The sequence below is a fragment of the Myotis nattereri genome (assembly GCF_964212035.1).
Source record: "Myotis nattereri genome assembly, chromosome: 3".
Classification (NCBI taxonomy): Eukaryota; Metazoa; Chordata; class Mammalia; order Chiroptera; family Vespertilionidae; genus Myotis; species Myotis nattereri.
The window spans coordinates 99,945,293-99,967,692 of record NC_138077.1 but is presented as its reverse complement, the minus strand read 5'-3'; the positions used below and the strand labels follow the sequence as shown (position 1 = coordinate 99,967,692).

General features: G+C 39.2%; 1 pseudogene across 1 annotated transcript; it reads left to right on the top strand.

Moving 5' to 3' along the window:
- The first annotated feature begins 4,776 nt into the window (after positions 1–4,776).
- Positions 4,777–7,573, top strand: LOC308516456 (large ribosomal subunit protein uL30-like; annotated as a pseudogene). Its single transcript has one exon. The product of its transcript is annotated as a large ribosomal subunit protein uL30-like (transcript).
- Positions 7,574–22,400: the final 14,827 nt, after the last annotated feature.

Below are 22,400 nucleotides of genomic sequence, written 5' to 3'. Positions count from 1 at the left end.
TCATTTTCTTTTGGGTAACTATTAGACAAAACACTAAAGGAAATATAGATAACAAATGTTTCTGTGTGCATACACATTCAACACTCATTTCAAAGAGTATACATTCAAACTATATTGATGAAAAGAAACAATTTTCAAAAGTCAACATCATCTACAATTATCACCCCTCAGATCCACAATGAAGACAGAATTTTACATTGCTTTGTGGATTGTGAATTCTCCTTCATTTACTGTGGCTTCTAGCCCAGCTCAGGTGTCTACCAATATAAAATTAAATAGGATTTATTGCTATATAAAATTAAATAGGATTTATTTATTTAAAAAAGGAACACAATGTTTTTATTGAAGAACAAATACAAACTTATCTACTCAAGGAGCTGAACAAAGGGTTGGAAACTCAGTTTTGTTGTTGTCATTTTTTCCCTTTTAATCAAAGAATGAGAATCAAATACCTCATATCCTGGGGGAAATTGACTTTTACTAGTAAAAAAAGAAAAAAAGAAATATATAAAAGAAAAGAAAATAGTTTTGGAGAAAAATAAGTAAGGCATCATATGGCTATATAAGGACAGTGAAGTATCTAATTAGCCTAAAGTCAATGGAGGTGACACTATGAAACAAAGTCAGCACCAAGGCCTTGCTTTCCTGTAATGTATAAACTCCTCTACAGCAGAGGGAGATGGGGAGGCTACATTAGTTTTGTCCTTGACAAAGGCGGACACATTAGTTTTGTGTGAGAGAGTGACAGCTCTGAAAAGCTCTGTGTCTGACTCAAAAATCCATGTGATAAAAGGTAATTTTTACTTTATTAAAGTCAGTTCTGGAAGATAAAGTTGAGAGTTGGATATGTTCCACATTCTAAAATTACATGGTTCAAATTGTTGAGTCCCTCCTCCTTCTTTTTGAATAAGGAAAAAATAAAAACAGTATAATTTTTTAATAAAATGGTAGCTATTCATAATAGCTTTCCTTAAAAGAAATGCTATTTTGTGGGGCGTTACTTGTCCCATAGTCAGTAGCTTCCAGCTGAGCCAGGACTCTAAGCAGACCTAGTAGGACACTGCAGGGGGGCCTGCTATCATATATATCATGAGACTGATAACTTATCCTGCAAAATATCAGCAAGACTAGCAATGAGGGTACAAATAAAAGCTGTTATTTTACTTATTTGTAAAATGTTCACTCTACTTTTTGAACAACAATTGTTTATTTTTTATTTTAAACTAGATGTTATCAATATAAAACATAAGTTTAGTTTGGAAAGAGATGTCACCTCTGTCTCTTAAGTTCTTTCGATGTTTGAGGGAGCTATTAAGTTTGCATTTTAGAGAAAGATGTCTATTGTTAGATTGTCCCTTTTAAAATGGGTAGTCACATACTCTGCTATCTTATATAATGAAAGCATAGTATGCAAATTGTCTCCATGACCAGAGTTCTTCCAAGAGTTCAACTAGGGGGCAGATCAGCTGGGGGAAGGGAGGGAGTACCAGGCCAGCAGTCGACAGTCACTAAGGACCCTACCAGTGCAAGAATTTCGTGCACTGGGCCTCTATTATATAATAATTGAATCCAAATACTCTAATGAGAAACTTCAGTACATATATTGTTCTAGCTGCTATTGTGGAAAATATAGGTGATATGAAGAATCAAAGTTAGGACTATAATACATAGTACTTTACAAATGTCATTCTAAATGTCTTCCTAAGGCTAATCATTCATTGATTTTTCCACCCAGCAGGCAGTATCATGAGTCCAATGTGTGTCAGGCACTATTCTTAGCACTTGGGATAGTTGTGGATGAAGTAACCCAAATCTACCATTTACAGTCTTTTTATTCTGAATCAGGTCACTTGGCAGAAAAGTGACAGAGCCAGAATTGGCACCCAAGTCTGTCTAGAATTTGGGGCCGGTATATTACTTTTTTCCTCATCTCAATCTGTATTTCCTTTTAAATAGTGGAAAATCCTATCTAAGAAAAGAGTACTATGCAAATTAACTGTCACTCCCTCACTCCCTCACTCCCTCACTCCATCACTCTGTCACAAAGATGGTGGTGGCCACGGAGCTGGACTGAGCAGGAGGCTTGGGTTAACCCAGCGATGGAGGAAGCATATTGCCAGGGGCAACCGAGGCTTCCAGCCAGACCAAGGTTACAAAGTTTCAATTATAGAAGTTAAATAAATCCCAGATACTTGCTTCCAGCCGGTGGGTGTGGCCAGCCTGAAAACAGCCATAAGCCCCTCACCCAGGCTATCCAGGCACCCAAGAGGGACCCCACCCCACCCTAAAGGGGCTGTGGCCAGCCTGCAAACAGCACTCAGCCCCTCAACCAGGCTGGCTACACCCCCATGGGGTGAGGGTCCCCATTGGGGGACTTGACCAGCCTGCAAACAGCCATCAGTCCCTCGCCCAGGCTGGCCAGGCAACCCAGTGGGACCCCCCCACCCTGAGCCAGGAAACCCTTCAGGACAAACCAGCTGGCCCCCACCTGTGTACCAGGCCTCTATCCTATTTAATAAAAGGTTAATATGCAAATTGACCCTAACAGCAGAACATCTGGGAATGACTGGTCACTATGACACACACTGACCACCAGGGGGCAGACGCTCAATGCAGGAGCTGCCCCCTGGTGGTCAGTATGTTCCCACAGGGGGAGCTCTGTTCAGCCACAAGCCAAGCTGACAGATGCCAGCACTGTGGTGGTGGCAGGAGACTCTCCTGCTTCCTCAGCAGCGTTAAGGATGTCTGACTGCAGCTCAGGTCTGCTCCCCGCTGGCAAGTGGACATCTCCCGAGTGCTCCGGTGTTGCCAGAGGGATGTCTGACTGCCAGCTTAGACCCGATCCCCTGGGGAGCGGGCCTAAACCAGCAGGTGGACATCCCCTGAAGGGTCCCAGACTGCGAAAGGGCACAGGCCAGGCTGAGGAACCCCCCCGCCCCCCCGAGTGCACAAAGTGTTGTGCACTGGGCCTTTAGTGTTTAATTATAAAGGCTCATATCTTTGAACTCTCCTATAATATTTTATGTGAACAGGACACAGAAGAGTAATGTAGAGATATGCGTACTCAGGGAACTGAGAGTGGCTTATGTCTATGACATTTACCCTGTTTTTTACAATATCATTTTTATAAAAATACTAGAGGCCCGGTGCACAAAATTCATGCATGGCCGGGGTCCCTAGGCCTGGCTGGCGATCAAAGTACGAGCATCTGGCATGGAAGGACAGATCGCAGTTGAGCTCTAGGCCCTGGGAAGCACCTGGACCATTGGGCCCCCACACACCCCCCTCCACCAGAGTCACAGAGCCCCAATCCCCACACAGAGATGCGGTGAGCACAGCTGGATGTCATGGGCTGGGGCGCTAGGTGGGCCTCTGGGCCCCCCAGTAGTGCCATGCAGAAGCCATCTGGGCAGCACGCTCTCTCCTGACTGGCCTCACAGACCAGCTCTTTTGTGGCAGGTGGCAGTGATGTCCCTGCATCCTGGGCCCATGCCCACCACCCTCCATGGCATTTATCCAGAAGAAGCAGCAGGAAAAGCAGCTGCAGTTCTACTCCAAGGAGTGATGAGCACAGGGATGGGTGGCTGGAGAGGGGCTGCGGGTAGAGAGCAAGGGACCCAGCATGGCACCTGCTCTGAGGCCATGGCCATGAGCACATTCGGTGCCCAGGCGGGGCCCTCACCTGGAGCCCAGGATCAGGGCAGAGGCCAAGCCTGATCAGGGCAGAGACCACCAGGGCAGGAGCCAGACTGGACTGGAACCCAAGGGGAACCCAACTGGCCCCTGCGGTCCCAGTGGTTGTAGTCTGGCTCACCTGGAAGAGGCCACACAGGTACAGGACAGGCTCCTCATGGGCTCCTGGCACCTGAGCACAGGGCATGAACCCTGGCATCCAGGGAGAGGTTAGCATGGGGAGTGAGAGCAAGCTCAGAAGACACCCCGCATTCTCACCACACCTCTGTCCCCATCACTCTCACCCCCAGGTAGCCAGCGAGAGGTCAAAGCTCCCTGCCTAGGCACAGCAGGAGGTTGGTCACAGTCACCCACCCCCAGTTCCCCATCCCAGATGGGGCCCAGCCCCGATTGGGTGATCAAGGGCTTCCAGATAATCAGGGCCTGCTGGCCAGGGGGAAGGCCAACCGCCATCACAGCAGGTGGGCGATGGACCAATTGGGGCCTGCCAGGTGTGGAGAGGGACCAGGAGTTTGGCTGTCAGCCCCGAGGAGGGAGCCGGCATTCAGCCCCCCTGGGAAAGGGGCCACATCCACCACCACCCACCCCCAGATCCCTATCCCAGTTGGGGGCCTGGCCTCGAACAGGTGATGGGGGCCTGCCAGCCAGGGAGAGGGACTAGGAGGTTGGCCAGCAAACCCTGATCAGGCAATGGGGGCCTGCCAGCCAGGGGAAGGGACCACGGGAGGTTGGCCAGCAGGCCACATCCAGCGATTAGGGCCTGCGGGCTGGGGGCAGCTCCTGTGTTGACTGTCTGCCCCCTGGTGGTCAGTATGCATCATAGCAACCAGTCGTTCTGGTCATTCCATCATAACAGTTGCTTAAGCTTTTATATATATTGACTAGAGGCCCGTGCACGAAATTTGTACACTGGGGGTGGGGGTCCCTCAGCCCAGCTTGCCCCTCTCATAGTCTGGGAGTCCTCAGGGGATGTCCTACTGACAGCTTAGGTCTGCTCCCCTTGTGTGTGCCCCGCATGTGTGTCCCCTGGGGGTCTTCCCCCAGGAGCGCCATGGAGGCTCAGAGCAGGTGCCATGTGTGTGTGTGTGTGTGTGTGTGTGTCTACTGGGGGCCTGCCCCCAGCCGCGCCATTGAGCTCAGAGCAGGCATCCTGTGTGTGTGCGTGTGTGTCCACTGGGGGCCTGCCCCCAGCCGCGCCACAGAGGTCAGGAGCAGGTGCCCCTCTGTGTTGATCTCTCAGGCTCAGGCCCTGCCTGCGTGTTGTTCTCTCAGGCTCGGGGCCGAGCCCGGCCCTTCCTCCTGAGCTGGTCATGACCATGATGGAGTCTTGACCTCATCTGCATATTACTTCTGAATGATGTACACTATTTGAATTATCATTTTTTTCTAGTATAACTAATTTCTGGGAAGAGACTAGAAACTTCAACTACTACATAACTAATTAGAAAGTTCATCTTCAAAATGACTTATTTTGCCATTGACAATATTTAAAGTATACTTTCATGAACTTCAGTATCATTCAGAATAAGTATTTGAACATTTATAATAATAAATACAGTGTTTCTTAAAAGCATATATTATACAGTGATCATTTAAAAATGCTTATGATATCAATTATGTTTATCACAATGAAATATAAATGCATCAGGCTTTGTTAGAACAGTGCAGAGAGATAGCTCAGAATCAAGAAGGTGGAAGTGAAGATAATTTCCTTTTGCCTTAATAGCTTTAATTGCAGAATACAGTAGAATACAGCTGCTCCTTTCTTCAAAGTTCCCTTTCATAGTCTGTCTATAAGCTGTCATATCATGCCTGCTGCCTGACTGTCATGTCGTCCTATCCTGTTCCACCTGAACAGATTTGTGGTGATATGGGCTGAGTGCTCTTTTCTTTGCTTTAAAATATAAATTCCCCATGCACTGCTGAATTAGAAATAGTTTAGCCTTACGTGTGAAAACTTATTTACTCTGATAAAGGAAATAGGTGCTCTACCTGTATAAATGAAATAAAATCTAATGTTTAGAATTGGCATTTTACTTAGGAAAAATGAGGATATGCTTTATATATTTCAAAAATAGAAGTACTATGATTTGAATAAGATAACAGATTTCATGTACAGATAACTACAAAGAAAAGCAAAACCTTTATTTGAAAGGTATATATACTTCTATACAATGACAACAAACTCAATAAAACCAACCACTGAAAAAAAAATTTCATCAATATAGATGCTTAATTGCAATATATTCTCTAACAGCCTCCTTAAAAAATTAGTTTTTAAATAATTCACTTAACACATCTAGTTTTTCTCACCTTTTTAATCCAAATGCATCACACAATTATCAATATCAATAAATGAAACTCAAATTTGCTGTTTCTTGTATTAAATGAGTGATTATTATTTGCCATGATGTGTAAATAGAACAGTGCTGTGTTTTCATATTGTTCTCTCTCTTCATCTGCTCATCTGGCAAAGGACAATGGTTCAAATTACTATTAGAATAGTAACTAATGAAAATGTGCATAGCATATTTACTTTGCTTTACAATGGTTCAGCACTGAGAACACTTAAAAATGTACAAGACAATATTTGAGAGTGTTTCCAGTGCTCACTATACGGTTGTAGGAGTGCACTGTTTTCATCGCAGAAAAGTAAACTTGGGCTTGATAAGAGACATAAATAAGAATGTGTTTAGAATCTGAGAGACAGACATGATACAGAAAGTAATAGCTGGCACCTAATGACTGTGAAGACCTATGAGACCCATCAGATCAATCCATTATCAGTTGAAAGTGACAGTTCTTGAAAACTGTAATTAGGTAGGCATAACTTATCATCACTTCTAATTATTTCCTTCACTAAATGTCCATCAGTACATTTAGAATATACATTTTACATTGCAAAACAGTTTATTTAGTGCAAGCTAGCTTCTAATATGACTATTGATGGTAGCCTTTATTTTAGGCTGCCAGGTGCAATATTGTTTTATCTTTCATCATTAACTGGGAAGATGTAAAAATCACACATATTTATTATATTTGCAGGTGATACTGAGCTTAACTTTGTGTATTGTAAATGAGAAGGAATGGGGAAACAGGATAAATAATGATTCAGAAGTAGGAAAAGAGGAAATTGGAAATACGAATCATATTTCAAAAGATAGTATGATGATGTGCATTAGAAAGATGGCTGAGGAAGAGCAAAAAAAAAGATCCCTTTGGTTCCAGAAAATCTCCAAAAAAAGAGGAAGGCTTATCATGCCCTCAAAGCCACCCAGGCTAAGCGGGCACTTTTGGAAAAGAAGGAGCAGAGGAAAGAAAAAGATATCAGATTTAAGCAACTGGAATGGTTCCTACATGATGCCTGGAGGCAACAACATGACAAAGTGCACCTCAGACAACTAGAAGTGAAACCTTATGGTTTCCAAAGGATCAATGGAGTGAGCTTAATGGTACAAAGGACCATTGCAAGCCTTCACCTGAAGATTTTCAGTGGTGTCTTTGTTAAAGTGACCCCCCAGACCATAAAAGCACTGTGTACAATGGAACCTTATGTGACCTCCAATGGACTTCCAAATCTGAAGTCTGTCCAGGAGCTCATCTTCAAACGTGGGCAAGCCAAGGTCAAGATCATCCCTTTGACAGACAACACAGTGATTGAGGAGCATCTGGGGAAATTTGGTGTCATTTGCTTGGAAGACCTCATTCATGAAATTGCCTTCCCAAGGAAGAATTTCCAGGTGATCTCAGGGTTCTTGTGCCCTTTCCATCTCTCAGTGGCCCGTCATGCTCCCAAGAATGGAATGGGCGTCTTTAAGGAGGTGGGCTCCCTGGTTATCGAGGTGAATGCATCAATCAGCTCATCCAGCAGCTGAATTAAACCCAGAATATCTGAATGCACACTGCTTTCGAAGCATGTGTTTTTGTTTTTTGGAATTATCCAGTTTCTTCAAAGTAGATTACTTTCTTCTATATGTTAAGAAACTGGAGGAAAAAGTCATGGAAAAGATGGTGATGTCCCACTTCCAAAGGAAAAGTCCAGTGTGTTTTCCATGTTGGCCACTGCTGCCACCTCTGGAATCAACCAAGGACAGATGCCCTGGAGGAGGGGGTCCTGTGTCACAGATAGGAGATGTCCTTGTTCATATCTTCTATACTGAAGCATGAATGCAAGACAGCATTGGACCCAGCCCAGAGGCATACCTGAACTTTGGGGTTCTTAATGCCTTGCTTTGGAAAGAACTTGAAATATATTTAGAAGAGCACACACATACACACAAAAAAATAGTATGATGAAAGAACTGAGAATTAGTTTTTTATAAATGAAACCAGTGATCCTTTTCTTATCAATGACTGCCACAAGCAATCTTATATCTATATCAATCCTATATAATAAAAGGCTAATATACAAATATACCAAACAGCGGAACAGCCAATAGCTATTACTTGCACTGACCACCAGGGGTCAAATGCTCAATGCAGGAGCTGCTTCCTGGTGGTCAGTGTGCCCTCACAGGGGGAGCGCCGCTCAGCCAGAAGCCAGGCTCACAGCTGGTGAGCACAGCGATGGTGGTGGGATCCTCTCCCATCTCCATGGCAGCACTAAGGATATCTGACTGACAGCTTAGGCCCACTCGTGAGGAGTTGGCCTAAGCCATCAGTTGGACATCCCCTGAAGGCTCCTGGACTGCAAGAGGGCACAGGCCAGGCTGAGGGACACCCCCGCCCCCTGGCCTCCACCCCAGTGCACGGATTTTGTGCACCAGGCCTCTTCGTTAATAAATAAGAGAACAAGTGGTAATTTAATCTTTAGGCCAAATGCAGAATGCAGCACATGAGTTTGATTTTTCTGAAAGAACCTAAAAAAAATAATAATTTGCTCTTTGCTGAAGGTAGAACTCCAGGTTCCATGGCCACACTAACCACCAACTTTGTGAAGAAAGGAGCTCCTAATTGTTCCAAGGGAGATGATGGCATGCTCACATTAACACCAGAGGGAAAATTAAGGGCAATGGGTGGAAAGTAGAACAAGAAACATTCAGCTTACTACAAAAGGAAGTACTTTCTAACAATTGCTATTCTTCATGAAGTTGTGAGAACCCCAACACAAAATTATTCTAGCAAAGCCCAGGTAGCTATCTATCATAAATACTTGTGTTTGGATCTCATAATTCATTTTCAGCATATTTTTAATCAATGTCTAATATTGCCTATCTTTGTTCTAAGAGCTCAGGTCACATACAAAAACAAAGTGAAATAATGTTCCCATAAATACACAGCCTATATGAAGAATAATAAAACCAATAAATACAGAAATACACAATTTAATATAGGGATAATGCCACAAAGAAAAGTAAAGCCTGACAAAGTTGTTGAGTGTAATGGAAAGAATGCTTAAGGAAAGCCTCTGACAATTTGAGCAGTAACTAGGGGTAGATTGTGAGTCCTTGTAAGCCATCATAACCATGAATTATTTTTTAAAATTTTTATTGAATTTATTGGGGTAACATTGGTTAATAAACTTATATAAGTTTGAGGTGTACAATTCTATAATACATCATCTGTATATTGTATTGTGTGTTCACAACCCCAAGTCAAATCTCCTTCCATCACCTAAAGTATACAGTTACATTTTCACAGTGGAATAATACTTGGCCAAAAAAAAGAAGGAAATCTTTCCTTTTGTGACAACATGGATGGACCTGAAGAACAATGAATTTTATACTAAGTAGAACTGGAACCATATAGACAGGGAGAGGTAGATTCCATGGTTTTAACTTCTCTATGAACTCTGACTGCACAACTTTCCTGTTTCCCTCCTCAAACAGTGTCCTCCTCAAAATTTTATAAATAATTAAAAATGGTGAAACTAAAAAAAATTAAACATCAAATATCTAAATATAATTTTACATGTCATGGAGTGAATTGCTTCATTATTTAATTTTATCTTTAGAGCTCTCACTGACTTTCTAATTTTTTTTAACTTGAAAATTTTGAATTGTAAAATAAAGTGGGGAGATTAATGTAATGAACTCCATATACACAGTACTCAGCTTGAACAACTATCAAACTTATTTTATCTTCAAACCTACCCACTTTACCACCAATTTCATAGAATGCTAAAATAATTCCCAGATATCATACTATTCTAAGCTTAAGTATTTGAGAATGTAAGAACTTTTTAAACATAACCATTAATATTATTAACACTCCTGCAATTATTAAGAAATATCTTTTAATGTCACGAAATAATTAGTGTTTAAATTTATTTAAGTGTCTTACAAAAATTTATTATAATTGATTTATTTGAATTAATATCTAAGATTTACTCATTATATATTCTTGATAAATCCCTATGGCTCTTTTTAAATTTCTTTTTTAATTTTAATTTATTTGTTGATAAAATTGTGTTATTTGTCTTTTTATTCCCCATATGCAAAATTTTGATTATTTCATCCCCATGGTATCATTTAACATGCTCCTGTATCCTATATTTTTTGTAACCTGGGTTTACATATAAAAGTTTGGTCAGATGTGGTTCAAGATTCTCTTCCACTTTACCAGGCATTCAGTCAAAGTTAAGACACTCCCTTGTGTAGAATAGAGAGCCCAGAAATAAAACTAGGTCTATATGATCAAATAATATTTGACAAAGGAGGCAAAAACATACAATGAGGTAAAGACAGTCTGTTTAATAAATGGTGTTTGGAAAATTGGATACATACATTAAAAAATTAAACTACATCATCTTCTTTCACCATATACAAGAAAAAACTCAAAAGGGATTAAAGACTTAAGACCATGGATTAAGACTCAAAACTATAAAATTCATAGAAGAAAATGGCCATAAAATCTCTGATACTTCTCTTAGCAATATTTTCTCTGATATATCTCCTTGGGCAAGGAAAAAAAAAAGAAAGAATCAAGAAATGGATCTACATTAAACTAAAATGTTTTTGTACAGCAAAGGAAACCATCAAAAAAATGAAAAAAAAAAACAACTTACTGAATGGGGGAAGTTATTTGTCAAAGATACATGTGAAAAATGGTTAATATCCAAAAATTATAAATAACTCAGACAACTCAACAGTAGAAAAAGAAAAACCACAAATAAAAATGGAAAGAAGACTACACACTTCAAAGAAGACATACAGGTGGTCAATACACATATGAAATGATGCTCAACATTATTAATCATAAGAGAAATTAAGGTAAAAATCACAATGAGATATCACCTCGTACCTGTCAGAATGGCTATTATAAATAAATTCACGAACAACAAGTGTTGATGAGGATGTGGAGAAAAGGGAACCTTAATGCACTGTGGATGGGAATGCAGACTGGAGTAGCTGCTATGGAAGACAGTATGGAGGCTCCACAAAAAATTAAGAATAGAGTTACCATATGACCCAGCAACTCCTCTATGATATATTTACCCCCAAAATTTGAAACATTTATTAGCAAGGATATATGCACCATATGTCCATTGCAGCATTATGCATGGTAGCCAAGACATGGAACAACAGAAGTGGATAATGATAGATGATTGGATAAAGAAGATTCAGTACATAAATAGAATGGAATACTACTCAGCCATAAGAAAAAATGAAATACTGCCATTTGCAAAACAGGGATGACTCTTGAGAATATCATGCTAAGCAAAATAAGCCAGGCAGAAAAAGTCAAGAATTATATGATTTTACTCATTTGTGGAATATAACATCAAAAACAACAAATGAACAAGTAAGAAAAACTAACAAACAAAAACTCATACATACAGACAACAGTATGGTGGTTAACAGAGAGAATGGGAGGTAGTAAAGAGTAAAGAGGGTCAAATATATAGTGACAGAAAAATATTTCACTATGGTGGTGGCCACACAGTACAGTATACAGATCACATGTCAGAGACTTGGACACCTGTGTGATCTTATTAACCAATTTAACCACAATAAATTAAATTTTAAAAAATAAATATATATACTAGAGGCCCAATGCACAAAATTTGTGCAAGGGGCTCGGCCCTCGCAGTCCCAGCTTCATTCAGAAGGTTGTCTGGAAGGACATCCGGAAGGTGGTTCAGCTGTCTGGTCTAATTAGCATATTATGCTTTTAATATATATATATATATATATATATATATATATATATATATATATACTGCCTAATGACCTAGAAATTCCACTTCCGGGTATATATCAGAAGAAATTCAAAACAGTAATTTGAAAGAATATATTCACTGCTATGTTCATTGTAGTGTTATTTGCAATAGCCAAGATATGGAAGCAACCCAAGTGCCCAACAATAAGCAATGGCTATAAAAAGCTATGGAAACCCTGGTCAGGTGGTTCAGTTGGATGGAGCATGTTCCCATAAACCAAAAGGTTGAGGGTTTGATTCTTGGTCAGAGTATATACGTGGGCTTCAGAACAGATTCCTGGTCAGGGAGTTTATGGGAGCCAACCAATTGATGTTTCTCTCTCACATTTCTCTCTCTCTCTCTCTCTCTCTCTCTCTCTCTCTCTCATAAACATATTGTAAGTGAGGAAAAAAATAAAATAAAAATTCTGTGGAATATTTTCTCAGCCATAAAAAATAACCCAATAAATTCAATAAAAAAGAAAATAAACAAAAGAATGAAATCTTACCCTTTGTGACAGCTTGGATGGACCTGAACAGCATTATGCTAAGTGAAATATGACAATCAGTGAAAGAAAAATACCATGTTATTTCACTTTTATGAGGATTCTAAAGAACAACAACAACAAATAACATTGAAACAGACTCATAGACACACAGAATGAACTAATGTTTGCCAGGGGGAGAGGTATTGGGAAGCTGGGTGAAAAAGGTGAAAGGATTAAAAAATACAAATTGATGGTTACAAAATAGTCACAGAGATGTAAAGTGCAGCTGAGGGAATATAGTCAGTAATATTGCCCTAATGAAGTAGGAAGCCAGATGGATTCTGGAAATATTTGAGAGATACTTTGCAACGTATATGTTTACCATAAAAATTCTAAAAGAAGCCATAGGTAGCAAGATCTCAGGCATCTCTTATAGTAATATGTTTAAGGATACATCTAGGGCAAAGGAAACTAAGAAGAAAATAAAGAAATGGGACTACATGAAAATAAAAAGCTTCTGCACAGCAAAAGTGACCATCAACAGAATGAAAGGGGAGTGCACTCTTTGCCAATGATACATCCAATAAGAGGTTAATTTCCAAAATATATAAGGAACTCATACAACTTAACAACAGGAAGAAAAGCAATCCAATTTAAAAATGGGCAAAGGACCTAAATAGACACTTCTCAAAGCAGACATACACAGGAGACATATGAAAAAAAAATGCTCAAAGTCACTGGTCATCAGAGAGATGCAAATTAATGAACTAAATAAATTGAGAAACAAAATAGATGCAGAGACACAGAAGCATGTAACAGACTGTGGAATCTCAGAGGAAAGACAGGGGTCTGGAGGTGGGTGGGAAGAGATCAAAGAATCTTTATGCATGTATGCATAACCCATGGACACAGACAGTAGGGTGGTGATGGCCTGAGGAGAGTTGTGGGGGCAGGCAAGAAAGGGTTAATGGTGGGGAAAAGGGAACATATGTAATACTTTCAACAATAAAGATTTAATTTAAAAGAAAAGAAGAAAAGACTTTTCCCTGTAGCCCACCCTGTGCTTAAAGCTCTTCTCTCACGTCCTCAACCTCAAGCTTTGCCTAAAATGCAATCCCTTGCCTGAGAGAAACCTGGTAACATTCATAGAAGCAGCTGAGAATTGTCCTTCATTCAGCTGGCTCTGCAGAAAAGTCCATAATTGTGTTCTATTAGTGGGTAAAATAGTCTTTATTATCCTAACCAATAACCATTTGGAAAATATTATTTTTGAAAATGGTAGTAATTTAGATATCAAATATATTGTTTAAATATGTTATCATTGGCCTTTTAATCTCTATTATTAAAAAATCATAAGTACTTGTTGTTGATGCCTTTGGAGGTCCACTTTATCCTTTTAAGTCTTTTTTAAATTTTATTTTTAACCTCACATAAAGCTCTTCTGAACGTCAGTTTCCCCTGTGATTTTTCTTCTAACTCTGTTTCTCCAGCGAGCAGATTTACTTATGGATTAGATTCTCCTCCATTAAGTAAACGTTATAAATTTTTTTCGTTTGTTTATTACTAAGAAAACCTAGAGGACAGGTAACAGTGGGAATGGTCTATTAACTTTCCTTCTTTCTTTTCTTTCCTCCGTGTTCTTCCGTAGCAACTATTGACTGATATCAGCAGATCAGCCTTTGGTTTGAGACACACCCAAGTTAGAGGTGGTGTTAATACTTTTCATTTTTTTGCCTAAGAAAGTAAGAGGGTTAAAAGCACCTAAATTTAAAACTAAATGCAGCCTTTTCTCTCTCTTCTCAGGATTTATTTCTAACTTATAGCGAAATTACCTTTCCTCTGTGCTATTGCTCTCTCCCTGAACTTCTGTCCTGCAAACACTTTTCATAGCTAGTCTACCTTCTATGATATTGACTATTTCTAATCTGGAATGCTCAAATAGTGGTTTTTGTTAATTTGTGTCTTGTTACAGTTCTTTTCTCAATCCAATTTTAAATTTGGTGTCTTCATACCTTCACTTTACCCCCCTGCGCCTTTTATTGTTAAGCGATCTTTGTAATTCCACGAAATGTTTAAATGAAAGGGAAAAGTTAATTTAATTTGTTTGATAGTTTGGGGGCTACTTTGACTTTAAGAAATTGGTATGTTTATTACTTTATTCCCAAATACATTTCCTTTGTTTCCAAGCTATCACCAGACAAAAATAAAAGTGAATAAAATAAAACCTGGAATACTTCTCTTTTTTTTCACAACAAAACTAGATTTGGGGATTTTTAAATGTATCCAACTAAATGCATACATATTTTTGCCTCTCTATTGTTTATATTTGCACATAAAACCTAAGCTTGCCGAAGACAGTTTTGCTCAGTGGATAGAGCGTTGGCCTGCGGACTGAAGGGTCCCAGGTTCGATTCCGGTCAGGGGCGTGTACCTGGGTTGAGGGCACATCCCCAGTGGGAGATGTGTGGGAGGTAGCTGACTGGTGTTTCTCTCTCATCAATGTTTCTGACTCTCTGTCTCTCTCCCTTTCTCTCTGTTAAAAATTGATGAAATATATTTTAAAAAAAACAAAAAACCTAAGCTTAACTTTGCTCCTTTACATAACAACCTCTAAAGACATTTATTATACATGTCTTCTGTGTCAGACACAGTGTTATGTTTTAGGAATATAGTGAGAAACAAGTTTTGTCTTTACCAACATTGAACTCTACAAAGAGTTTACAACTGAATGAGTAACCCTTGTCTCTGTCAGGCATTCATTCCTTCTCTTTTGCAATTAGCAAAATTTATTCCAACTGTCACTAGTAGAAACTCTAAAATGTCTTCAAAGGAACATGTGCAGTTTCTTGATTTTTCATTTATATCAATTTCCTCTCAGTTCCAATTACAGGTTTTATATTGGTTGGTAGCATGTGGTACCAAGAGCCCTGAAGCATTTAAGCAAGCAGAAAGTAAAAAACACATAAAGCTGCTATGAGAAGGTCAAAAGTGAAACGCTAGATTTAGACAGCTAATAGATGTAGGTTTATTTGGAATTTGTCCCTGCAATATGTTTGCAACTTTAACAGGATTCCATATCTGTGAATTAGAATTGTATTCTGTGCAATTTATATAAAGTAAGGAGTGGATATTTTATTATGTAGATTTGGACTGATAATATGTACTTCATGGGGGGATATATAACTGGGACTCCATAAGCAATGGAGAGCTGTGAGAAGGTTCTCTCCACTTTACCAGGTGCCTCAATGTTGTTCCTTCCTCCCATTCTACTTCCATGCCCACATCCAAAATTTCTCACACCAAGAATGAATCTATATAGGTGCAGAGTGAGTATCTCCTTTTTTATGACCTTCCCACACCTTTCAGAAACTTTTATAAAAATTACATTAGCGAATTGGAAGTTCAAAATGTGATCCAAAACACATTCTCAGAGCCAATTGTAGATTTCCTTTCATTACTGCAAAGGCAGTAACAATGTGCTGTGAGATTTTTTCTCAATGTGTTGGTGGATTGAGGACTTGGCTCTCTCTGCAGTTTTAAATTTACCAGTATTCTCTTCTGCACTCTCCTTTCTTTTTTCTTTTTGTTTTCCCTCTCTGCCAACCATTTTTAATGAAACAAATCTCCAGAAAATCATAAAATTACAGAAAATTATAACTAGGTAAGACCTGCGAGATCATATATTCCATTTTATTCGTTTTAGAGATGGAATTGAGATTCATTTTTTAATAATTTGACAGATATTGTGATCTAAAAAACAGTATTCTAAGAAACATAAATGCTGTTAGAAGGAGAGTTTCCCAGACAGAATGATATTTTGGAAGAGTAATATTTTGCATAGTCTGCAAGTTCCTGAAGGTAATTAGACAGATGGTTCCTTGATTAATCTCTAAGTCAGTTCAGGTTTCCTCTCTTTAAAAGGGGGTGTAACTCAGCCAGAAGAAAAGATGAAATACTGCCATTTGCGACAACATGAATGGATCCTCAGACTATCATGCTAAGCAAAATAAGTCATACAGAAAAAGTAAAGAACCTTATGATTTCACTCATATGTGGGATATAAAACTGAAAACAACAAGTGAGCAAATAAAAAAAACACCTCATAGACATAAACAACAGTATGGTGGCTACTAGAGGGAACAGGGGTGGTGATAGTTAAAGGTAATGGGAGTCAAATACAAGATTTGACTTTGGGTCTTGTGCACACAATGCAATATACAGAGCATGTATCATAGATTTGTACACTTAAAACCTATATAATTTTATTACCCAGTATCACCCCAATAAATTTAATTTTTAAAATTAAGGAGACGATAAAGGGATGGGGAGATTTTGTACACAGTTAAAAAACATAGATGAGGAATATAGAATCCCTTTTCAATAAGATTGTGTTTAACTTCTATCTATTAGATGAGAGATTGATTACATGATGTCATATATATTATATATATATAATATATTACATTATCTGTAATAATATATCTACACAGTGTGATTGGCAAGTACAGTGTTTGTTGATTATACGTGTAAATAATACATTTAAATGTTTTTATTGGTGTATATACATATGTGTTAATTTGTAAAAAAAAAAAAATGAATTTACCTATTATGTGTATTCCATCTCATTCTAACTACATTTGCCTATTTAGAGGTTTAGATGGGGGGAAATATGATTATCAATAACTAAAAGGAAAAGAGAAAGTAAAGGGAAAACAAAATGTTATGTGCTAACCATGGGCCAGGCACTGAACCAGTGGCTTTAGATATATCTTAATTAATCTCTAAAATAGCATCAATAGGTTGGTATTTCTTCATCTTAGAGATAAAAAACTTAAGGTTTTAGGGAAGTGAAGTGTCTCCTTCTGGGTCACATAGATGGCAAGTGGCAGATTATGGGTCATTGCTAAAGTAAAATTGACGGTAAAGAAAAAGAAAACTAGCCAAAAGTAAAAGTGTTTACTATTCCTAAGTATTTTACATATATTAATCCATTTTATCATCACAAAACCCAATGGGGTTAATGTTGTTATCACTGTGTTATAGATAGGAAAACTGAAGCCACTAGGAACTTCCATAACTTGCTGAAGTGCACACAGGTGGGGAGCAACACATCCAGGATGCAAAGCCAGGTGGACTCTGTACGTGCTGTCATTTACCTAATGCTCTCCAAAGTAGGAACCCTTTATTCCTCACCATGGTCAACCTTCTAAAAAATAGATTGGAGCACAAATCTTGCTAAATTATCAATCACATATAGTGCTAATATCCAGACACAATAATCAAAACAGACTGATGCTTAAATGGCTTACAACAATATGTACAGGTATTTTCTTCTCCTACCATTACAAATATCCTAAATGTTTGCCTGAAATGAGAAGTAATTTTATGAGAGAGATAGGAAAGAATCATGTTCACAGTTTGCATCTCATTTTAGATGAAAATAATCCTAAATATTATCCTAGATAATAATAGACAAACATGGTAATTGACCGTACCTTTGCTACGCCTCCTATTGGCTAATCGGCGAGATATGCAAATTAACCACTGACAAAGATGGCGGTTAATTTGCATACATAGGCGCGAAGTGGTGGAGTGAAGACTGAAGGCGGCTTTAGCCAGAGCAGCAAAGACTGAAGGTGGCTCCGGTCGGAGCGAAGGCCTGGGTCCTGGGTGCCGGAGGGAAACTGGTGCCAGCAGCCAGGGGAAGGGAAGGCCTATTGCACGAATCTTTTTGTGCAACACGCTTCTAGTATTTTATAAATAATTACTGACATGTTTTGGAAAGGCCTGATGTTTATCTTTTCTGATGTTTATCTTCTTTCTCATTTTTCTTATATTTTTATCACTCAAGGGGTTTTCATTTATTTCTATATTGGCAAAGATACATTGCATAAGGTTTAGAATACAGAGAAATTACTTAATGTTAAATGGAATATATAACACTGTATGAGTTATATATTAACAAACAGGTTTCTGCAATAGAAACCAGAAACAACAATGTTGCATAAAAGAATTTTGGAGAAGGCAGTCCACGAGGGGCACAGAAGTTCCAACATGAACCCAGGTTTAGTCTGTATTTCTGCTCCAAGATGCCCACTTGGGACTGACTCATGACTTTCACATTCCAGAAAAAATGAAAAAGAAAAATAGGAAAGGGAAGAGGGATGCTCCTTTCACCTGGGTTAAGTCTCTTAAAGAAGCCTTCCTGGAAGTTCCACACAACATTTTTCATTTATATATTATTTAAAAAACTTTTTTCTTAAATATTTGCTGTTGAAAGTATTACATATGTCCCCTTTTTTTCCACCATTGACCCTTCCTAGTCCACCTCTGCCCCCTGCCCCAGCCATCAACTGTGTCTGTGGATTATGCATATATGCATACATATTCTTTGGTTGATCTCCTCCCACCCACCCACCCTGTTATTGCCTAGAAATTAGTCACCTGGCAAAACCTAGCTGTAAAGGGAGTGGTGAAATAGTCTTTTATTTAAGGTTGTATGATGGTTTGACATCTTCAGATTTCATATTTGTTAAAAAAAGCAAATATAGGGTGTCCCAAAAAATGTTTACATACTTTGAATAATTATAAAGGCAGTGTTTATTAAAATATATTTCATTTTCAAAATTGAGCTATCAGATGTTAAAGTATGTATGCAATTTTTTTGTGGGAGACACCCTGCATATTCTATGGTGATGGCATCAATCCACCTCTTAGCTAAATATTGTTTTTTAGATTAAACAAACATAATACATTATCATGTTTCCTGAAATTCAAAAAGATCAATTGTCTTATAAAGTAAAAAAATAATAATGAACTTAATTTCCCTAGTGCATATTGTTGAATAAGCACTTATTGAATTTTTAATTACAAGCTAAAGTCGGTCCTTGTCCTTGTTCATAGGGATCAAAGAGGAATAACAGTTTATCCTTCTCTTAAAAACTTACAATTTGATGAAGAACAAACACATAAAATTGTCATATTGCACAATGTTAAATATATGTGAGAAGTTACAGCTCTACAAAGAAGGAATAACTGAGTTGTAAATTAAGGGTGGACGTGAGAAGGGATTGGGAAAGCTCCCTAGAGATGAAATTTGATCTGGACTCAGAAAGTTGAGTAGGATTCCACTGTAAATCAAGAAAAGAACAACCCAGACAGAAGTAATAGGTTTCCAAAACCATATTGCATATGTATTTATGTTCAACATATAACGCTAGTTTGATGCTTGAAAACATGAGTTAAATGTATGGCCACAAATCAAAGGATCGAAATCAAAGTCATCAAACTACAACCCATTGCTAAATCTTACCTGTGCCATGGTTTTGGTAAATGAAGTCTTACTGGAACATAGCCACAATCCTTGTTTATATATCTACTAGAGGTTCGGTGGACAAAATCTGTGCACTCGTGGGGCGGGGCCCTCAGTCTGGCTGTGCCCTCTCACAGTCTGGGAGCCCCACAATCAATTGCCCCACAGAGGGAAGCCCCTCCCACCCAGCTGGGGCTCCACCATGGATCACCCATACAGAGCAAGTTCTTGACCACCTGCTACAGCCTTCCGGTCGGTGGCCTGGGCCCTCCTCATTGTGGCAATTGTGGAGCTCTTCAATTGATCACCCTGCTGGCCGGTGGCCTGGGCCTCCCTCTGCGGGGTGATCATGGAGTGATGGCAGGGCCCCCGACCAATTGCATTGCACCCACCTTGGCTGGCCTGGTGCCAGTGGGTGTCATAGCGTGGTTATCCAGATGGTTGTTCTGCTGTTCAGCCATTCAGTTGATTTGCATATTATGCTTTTATTATTATAGACTAGAAGCCCAGTGCACAAAAATTTGTGCACTGGTGGTGGTGGGGGGTCCCTCAGCCCAACCTGTGCCCTCTCACAGTCTGGGACCCCTCAGGAGATAACCACCTGCTGGCTTAGGCCCGCTCCTCTGGTGGCAGATGGCACTCCCAATCCCATGGTGTCTGCCCCATCTCCCCTGGTTGCAGATGGCAGGCCCAGATCTTGAGCTGGGTGGGGCGGCTGCTCAGATAGTGCTGCCGCCCGCCCCACCCCACACATGACAGGCCCAGATCCCGGGCTGGGGCGGGCAGCGGCTGGGGATCTCGCTGATGCCCACCCCGCCCCACACATGGCAGGCCAGAATCTCACACTGGGGCAGCCAGCAGCTAGGGATCGCACTGCCGCCAGCCCCAGGCAGGGTGGCGCAGTGGGATTTGCCTGCTGTATGCAAATTAACTGCCATCTTTGTTGGCGGGTAATTTGCATATCATGCTGATTAGCCAATGGGAGGTGTAGCAAAGGTATGGTCAATTACCATGTTTGTCTATTATTAGATAGGATGGCTGCTTGTACACTATAACAGCTGACTTAATTGAAGCAGAGACTGTATGTCAGCCATAAAGATGACAATAGTTACTACTGGCACTTTATATAAAAAGTTTGCTGACCCTGATCTACATTAAAGACATTTTGCACAGGTATAAATTATGATCTGATTATTTTAGGAATAAATTAAATGTAGGGTGCCAAACATTCTCAAATTCCCTGGCTGCAACCACAAAGCAAAATAAGATGGTAAATTAAATATGGATAAAAACTGTACAGTCAGGGAATAAATATAATAAAACAACTTGACATCTCAAAAGCAACAACCACCACTGTAGCCTCTATGAAAATGGCAAATGTCCCAGATTTTACTCTTTTTTTTTTCACTTTTTTGTACCAGGGAAGCTGCATGTTATAATATTAGTAACTGCCATAATGGCAAATATGGATTTAATTCACTTATTAGAAAATTATAGGACAGAAACAAAACTAGAGAGAGAAAGAATGTAAAGGAAGCAAGTTGTAAATATGTGTTTCCATTCAAGACTCTTTTTTCTCCTTGTGGTTAATACCTTTGACCTGGATCAATCCTTCCATTTTCATAGGGTTTTGATACATTGATGCACTTGACAGGATCAATACAATTTGAATGGAGGAGGGAAAAAAATCAAGAAACTTATATCCCTCAAATAAGTAGGTCAGCCCAAAAGCATAAGAACAGACTCAGAGGATTGATTCAAATAGGGTTCCTTTATCCCTTGGAATCACAATATAAATATATCTCTAGCCCCTTTCCATGTCAGGTGACAACAGGGAAACTGAACATAATTGCTTCTTTGTCTCTTTATATGTTGTTCTGATCAGGTCTTGATGAACTGAATCACTGATCAGCAGCACGTCTGAAGGATTTATGGTAATATAAGAAATAGATTGGGGTAATACAAAAAAAGTTTGAATTGAGAATCAGGGTGCTTATGTTAACTGAGTTTTATCACTGAAAAGAATCTTGAAAGTCATTGAGTTCAACATCACATTGTTCTGCAGGAAACCCAGGTCCAGAAAGATAACTTGCTCTAGTGTTAGTCAAGGCCTAATTGGACCTTGGTGACTTCAATCCTCTTCAACACCTGCTTTTTTAAGTAAAGCTGACATAAATCAAACAATGCTAAGAAAATTCTACATTACAGAATCTTTTAAAATGAATAAATGAATCCTATTAAATTTTAAAAAAAAGGTCATTTTTATTTTTGGCTTTGGGGTTCAGAATGTGACTTTCAGATTTGGACGGGTCTATCGCTTTGGATGAGTGAGTCCCACTATACTAGACAAAACATTGCATTCTGTCTTTTCCTTTTGTCTTCTGATTTTAAGGGGACACAAATGGGGAAAGCCAGGTTTACAAACAGACATATCTTAGTCCAAATTAGAAAACTTTCACTTACCAACTCAATATCCTGTTTAAGATAAATTTCTCAAGTGCTCGCTTCGGTAACACATATACTAAAATTGTAAAAATACAGAGAAGAATAGCATGGCTCCTGTGCAAGGATGACACACAAACTCATGAAGCGTTCCATATTTTCAAGGAAAAAAAGAAAAAAGATAAATTTCTCAAAGTCTGTCAGCCTCCATTTCCTTTTTGGGAACACAGCAATAATATACCTACATATTTGGGAATTGTTTTGAGTGTTTTAGTAAACTGCCTATAGACAATCACTATGCTCAATACACAATAAATGCTAGAGAG